Source organism: Corythoichthys intestinalis, chromosome 6 (genome assembly GCF_030265065.1).
Source record: "Corythoichthys intestinalis isolate RoL2023-P3 chromosome 6, ASM3026506v1, whole genome shotgun sequence".
Classification (NCBI taxonomy): domain Eukaryota; kingdom Metazoa; phylum Chordata; class Actinopteri; order Syngnathiformes; family Syngnathidae; genus Corythoichthys; species Corythoichthys intestinalis.
This window is the reverse complement of record NC_080400.1, coordinates 44,306,914-44,313,717: the sequence shown is the minus strand read 5'-3', so window position 1 is coordinate 44,313,717 and position 6,804 is coordinate 44,306,914.

The window sequence follows — 6,804 nt, the reverse complement described above, 5'->3', positions numbered from 1 at the left end:
TGGACAGTCTGAGGAGCATCCTGGCTCCACCAAACGGACCTAAACATAATGTTCCGGAGGTTTTCTATTGGGTTTAGGTCAGGTGAAAGTGGTGGCCAACCAATGGTAACAATTCATTCATCCTCCAGGAAGTGCCTACGTACTCTAGTCAAATAAGGTCGGGCATTGTTGTGCACCAGGAGGAACCATTGCACCAACGTGTTAGATTTGTGTTTTTGCCCTCCTAATGTGACTTATTCCTTTAATTGCCCATTGATTTCACCAGGTTTGCCTGTTCCTAGTGTATCCTCCAACTGCATCCTCCTGTGTCAACCACCTGTTCCTCGTTGACTGGTTACCCCGTGTCTGTGTCTATATATGCTCCCCGTTTTTGTTGAGTCTTATCGCATCATTGTACATGTACATGTTCATGTCAGCGTTTTTCCCAGTTCCTCGTGTTCCTTGTCCTGCTTCGAAACTACAGTAACTACATTTCTTATCCTGACTTTTTTTGTTAAAGGTTTTTGGATTCCCCGGTTGTTCTGTTGGTACTCTGTTTGTTGTTGGCATTAATTAAAACATTATTGCACCTACGGCTGTCCCAAACGACTAATTTCCTCCCGATTAGTCAGCCGACTATTTTTACGATTAGTCGACTAATCTAATAATTTTTTTTTGAAATAATGAAATTTTTGGTAAAGCTTATTAATTCACAAAAAACATTTTGGAACACCTACATTCTTTATTAACGTATAAATAAATAACATAAATATCAATAATAAATCACAAACAATGAGGTCAAATGCTGCTGGCATTAACTGGTGCAAAAAAAATAAACGGAAACACTGTGACGTTGCCTTTTTAACAGGAGTCAAAACAATTCTTACTCTTTTTGCGGTATGTCATTGTCTATATTGTTATACATGTTCAAATTAATCGCGATGTCCTGGACAATCATTTCAGAATACTTTGTGTGAGCTCAGACGCTCTTTTTGGTGTGCATTCCGCATTTTTTGGGGAGGGGAAAAACTGTTCGTTTTTTTTTTTTGTTTTAACTAGGCCTGTCAAACGATTACAATTTTTAATTGAGTTAATCACAGCTTAAACATTAATTAATCGTAATTAATCACAATTCAAACCATCTCTAAAGTATGCCATATTTTTCTGTAAATTATTGTTGGAATGGAAAGATAAGACACAAGACAAATATATACATACAACATACTGTACATAAGTGCTGTATTTGTTTATTATAACAATTGTTACGTGCCAAAGACGGCTCGCGAAGGGCGTAACATAAAACAAGCCACACAAATGTACGAGTGGACACAAATTTATTTACACAACAATCAAACTCGCAATGAATATATACAGAATGCCGACGAAGCGTGACTTCAGGGTAAGCCCAGGCCAAAACAACAAACAAAAGGAACTACACTTAAACCCCACCCGCTAACTAAACCCTGATCATGTAAAAGGAACAAAGAAAAGACAGATTCTAAACTAACTTCCTACTCTATACAAAACAGGAGAAAACGGGTTGAACAGAAATGGCGACTTACCCTTACTTGCTTCAGTGCTCTTATTTACAGTGGTGAACAAAAACGATCCAATAACGAATAAACACAACAGACTTCACCGAAAAAGCGGGAGTGTATCTGACTAGCGATCAAATGCAAACGAGCGTGAATGGCGAGCAAAGAGCTGGCGAGGAGGACCGCGGCAGAATGCTGTCAAATGCGACCTCATAGAGCGTTGACAGTGGCAGGTTTAAGAAGCTTGGCGGCTTTTTCCTTGACCAATCAGCAGCGGTGACGTTGTCGGTCCGTCCTATCATAAACGATAAATGTTATAGTTACAAGTTATAGTTATTTTATATTAAAACCCCTCTTCATATTTCCGTTTTAATAAAATTTGTACAATTTTCAATCAAAAGTAGAGTTAATATAATAATAAGAATAATAAAAATAACAATAATAAGAATTGAGTGACCAAACTTTGAGTAATGCCAGTTCACTTTGCATTATTGTTTAGCTGTGTGAGAATTGGGCCTCATTATTACAGACTGAAGTGCTTTTCTTTTTGTGAACATTATTTTTTTTGAGAGATAGCAATATTATTTTTGTTGTGCTTTTACTAAATGATACTTCTGTTTGTTGTTAAGGAGTTGCAGAAGCTTATTCCAATAAACGGCGCAGCCCAAAGAACACCTGTGTCCACTTGCCTTTATAACAGATATCTCTGTGCATATCTTACCCAAAATACAACAAGAGACACATAATTGCCACTAAAAGAAAGCAAACTTACCGAAATATGTGTGGAGCACAAAGCAACAGCATAAACGTCTCACAACTACTAATACTCCCACTATTAGAAGGAATAACATTAGTATGGAACGGCGCTGCGCTGCCCCCAAGCGGCCGGTGGCATTCTCTTCACTCTTAATGTCCATAAACGGCGTCATTGGAATCTGTTTGAGGCAATGCGAGAGCGGCTCATTCAGTGCATGTGTTAATTGCGTCAAATATTTTAACGTGACTAATTTAAAAAATTAATTAACGCCCCTTAAAAACTTTTGGGGCTGTTTCTCTGCCAAGGGTACAGGCAGACTGCACCTTATTGAGGGGAGGATGGATGGGGCTATGTATCGCCAGATCTTGGCTGACAACCTCCTTCCTTCAGTGAGAGCCCTGAAGATGGGTCGTGGCTGGGTCTTCCAGCATTACAACGACCCAAAGCACACAGCCAAGGCAACTAAAGAGTGGCTCCGTAAAAAGCATCTTAAGGTCCTGGAGTGGCCTAGCAAGTCACCAGATTTGAACCCGACAGAAAATCTATGGAGGGAGCTGAAAGTCCGTGTTGCCCGGCAGCAGCCCCGAAACCTGAAGGCTATGGAGAAGATCTGCATGGAGGAGTGGGCCAAAATCCCTGCTGCAGTGTGTGCAAACCTTGTCAAGGACTACAGGAAACGTTTGGTATCTGTAATAGCAAACAAAGGTTTCTGTACCAAATATCAAATTTGAGTTTTGTGATGTATCAAATACTTATTTCATGCAGTTAAATGCAAATTTATCATTTAAAAATCATACAACGTGATTTTCTGCTTTTTTGTATTAGATTCCGTCCCTCACAGTTGAAGAGAACTTATGATACAAATTACAGACCTCTACATGCTTTGCAAGTGGGAAAACCAGCAAAATCGGCAGTGTATCAAATACTTGTTCTCCCCACTGTAAGTAGGAATGAAAACTGCCCAGAAAGACAGAATATATTATATAATAAAATATATAATATTTTTCAAGGTAGTTTCTTCTTGCTCAGGGGTGTCCAAACCTTTTGCAAAGGGGGCCAGATTTGGTGCGGTAAAAATGTGGGGGGCCGACTTTGGCTGAGGTTCTTTACATACAACAACAATGTATATAAACAAATTTTAGCAAGCCATTGTTTCACATTTGCTTTTTTATTTTAATTTCAACAATCTTAATCATGTGTTTTGGTTCATTTGAAACACGCATATCACATGCAGTTGAATATTCACTTAACTTTTTTTTCTTAAACAAACTACAGTAGCTTCAAATTGCTTCAGTTTCTCGTAGCATTCCTTCCCTGCAATCTTGTCGTACATGTCAGAGTGTCTCGTTTGTTAATGTCGCTTGACCTTGAACTCTTTAAAAACAGCGACTCTCTCCTGGCAAACGAGGCAGACACAGTTGTTGCATATTTCAGTAAAGAAAAACCGTATTGGCCCGAATATTAACACAGCCCTGATTATAGGAAAACCCCCCTTTTTTTCAAGTTTGAAAAAAGACTTTTTCAACACCAAATAAATTTTTATAGAGAAAATAATTACAGTACATCCGAAACGAATGATTAAAACAATATATTTGAGAGAAAAAGCATGTTATTTTGCCTCATTCAAATCTTAATATCTGAATATTTAAATATGTAAACTAAAGTGCTATCACATTCGTAAATGAATGGCTTCTGGTTTTTGAAATATAAATAAACCAATCTATTATGATAAAACAGCAAAATTGCAATTAGCCATCAAAGTGAAGTCTAACTGTAATTGTAGTCTTGAAAAGAATCTGAATAAGGAAAAACATTGCAATGAAATAATGCAAACTGGTTAAACTTGAGAGTAGCTGAGATCTGTCATGACAGAACATCGCTTCAATGATATCTGGAGCCATCTAGCGTCGTGAATGGGTATAGACCCCACTCACATGACGTCACAACCACGCCTCCGCGCCATATTGTCCGTCAGCCCGTCGTGTTTACGCATTACCGCTACGTAAATTCCTCCTATTATAGCGTGTTTTTCTGCTCGTTAACATTAATAATCAAAATGGTGAAGGCGTGTGTGGCGGTTGGTTGCAGTAACAGAGAAGACAGACGGAGAGACTTGAAGTTCTACCGTATTCCGAGAGACCCGGAGAGGAGAGCGAGATGGACTGCTGCAATTCGACGAGAAAACTGGGCACCAAACGATCACCACAGATTATGTAGGAGTCATTTTATATCTGATAAGATGCATTTAATATATATTTAGAGGGTTTTGGGCTGACAACCACAATTAAGATCATTGCGAGGCTAATAGCCGACAACATACAGTTTCAAATTCAAGATGCTTATTTCTTCCACCATCATTATTTTTTGAATAATATTTAGCTGGTACCAAGTGAAAGAAGCTGGCCTCGTCTACGGATCATCAGTTAAACAAGTGTGTCCAAACCTTTTGCAAAGGGGGCCAGATTTGGTGTGGTAAAAATGCGGGGGGCTACCTTGGCTGATTTACATAGAACAATCTATTTAAACAAATTTTAGCAAGCCCTTCTGTGTGTCACATTTGCTTTATTATTTTTTTTAAATTCATAATTTCAACAATCTCGTCTTTGTGGCGTTCTTTTTCGACACTCAGGCTCTTGCGAAATACTGCTGCTGTGAAATTAAACTAGCTTCAAGTTGCGATAATTTCTCGCTGCGTATCTTCCCTGTAATGTTGTCGTACATGTCAGCGTGTCTTGTTTAGTAATATCGCGTCTCTTTGCAAATGAGGCAGACACAGTTGTTGCGTGTTTTATTGAAGAAATAGTCCAATATCCACCTATCCTTGAAGCGTTGGCCATCGCAGTCAACTTTTTTTAATTGATTGTCGCCATTTTAGAAAATTGGAAGGGTCCCACGGGGTAATGTTGCTTAGAGTGCTGCGCTTAAAGTTTTTCAAACTTTCGTGAGAATAGGCTGATTTTGTGTGGACAAGATAGTTGTAGATATCAGGGTAGCAGATGTCAGGCAGAGAGGGCGAAGACAGCGGGTCGAAAAATATCGATTTAGGCATCAAATATGGATTTGGCGAATGGATAGACTGAAGCTTTTCCACATAACGCCTTTTATGCAACGCATCCAATGAGTTTACACGTCTGAAAGCACCGGGGCTTCCATGAATTGCACTATAAATTGATCGACAAATTGAAACCATTGAGAATATGGATAAACAATGACGGACAATATGGTGGCCGGATACAGCGACACGTCATTGTGTGACGCTGGTGAGTGGGGTCTATATTGTCTAGACCGCGAGTATAAGACGACCCCCACTTTTTCAGTCTTATTTCAATGCGAAAAAAACACTGTCTTATATTCGGTAGTCCAATTTCCACCTACCCTTGAAGCGCCGGCCCTCACCGTCAACTTTCCTTTTTTTGTTTATTGTTGCCATTTTAGAAAATTGGGGGTAAAGCGTCACATGGAGTGATGTCACTCACAGTGCTGCTGCCCTCTAGTATGTAAATGAGGAACAGCATTTAGTGTAAGCTACTTCATATGCTGCTCAATTTATTAAGTCTAAGTGCGGGCCAGACGTTATGGGTTTTATGACAGAGGTTGTGGGCCGGATGAAATTTGATCAAGGGCCGCATTTGGCCCCCGGGCCGGACTTTGGACATGTCTGCTCTTGCTGCTGCCCTCTGCAAACATTTTTTTTTTTAATTGAAGTGACTTTTTTGAAAAAAATATATTTTGATTGAAGCAACTTTTTTATTGAACAATCAAGACTCATATCTACCTCCATGTTATGTTTTACCTTTTAAAACCATTCACGACTACGGGTTGTACTCTTCTCTGCCGAGCACCGCCCAGCCGCGTGCACCTGTGACTTCATCAGCCGCAACTGTGTGCGGCGTCACGCTCACTCCAACCAGGTGTAGCTTCTTTTCAAAGACTCTCGAACGCGCGCGCACGATCTTTTCACCTGCCAAGCTGGAGGCCCTTGTGTATCTGCAAGACTCGGAGCTTGTAGCGACCTTCCAAAGACGATGCGGACTTTTCTATGTCAAAGCGAAACGTCGCAGACGAGTGACGGCGCACGCTGAAGCCCCCGGCCAATTTGACCAGTCACGTGGTTTACGTAAAACAAGATGGGACTGCCAGGACAACAATTCCAACTATCAATACAAGGAAGACGTATGTACTATGTCCTAAAACTTTTAAAGTACAGAAAACATTTATATCTAGCTCTTGTAGCATAACGTATTGTAAAACTGAAAACAAACGAGGAAACACTCCTATATAAACCGTTTAAATTGATCAGAAATTGTTATTCAAACCCTGACAGGCTTTTCTAGTTTGTCTTGCTCCTCTGAAGCAAAATCCTCATCTACACAGACAAGAGTGTATATTTGCCTGTCTGCCTGTTGTCAGCATTTTGTGGATTTGTAGAATTATTCTATTAAACTTTTTATCAGTTGGTTAGGTTAAGCCAGTTCTTTTAAAAATACATGTAAAGTTCAGCATTTTCTTAACTTTCACAAACTGGTTGCATTA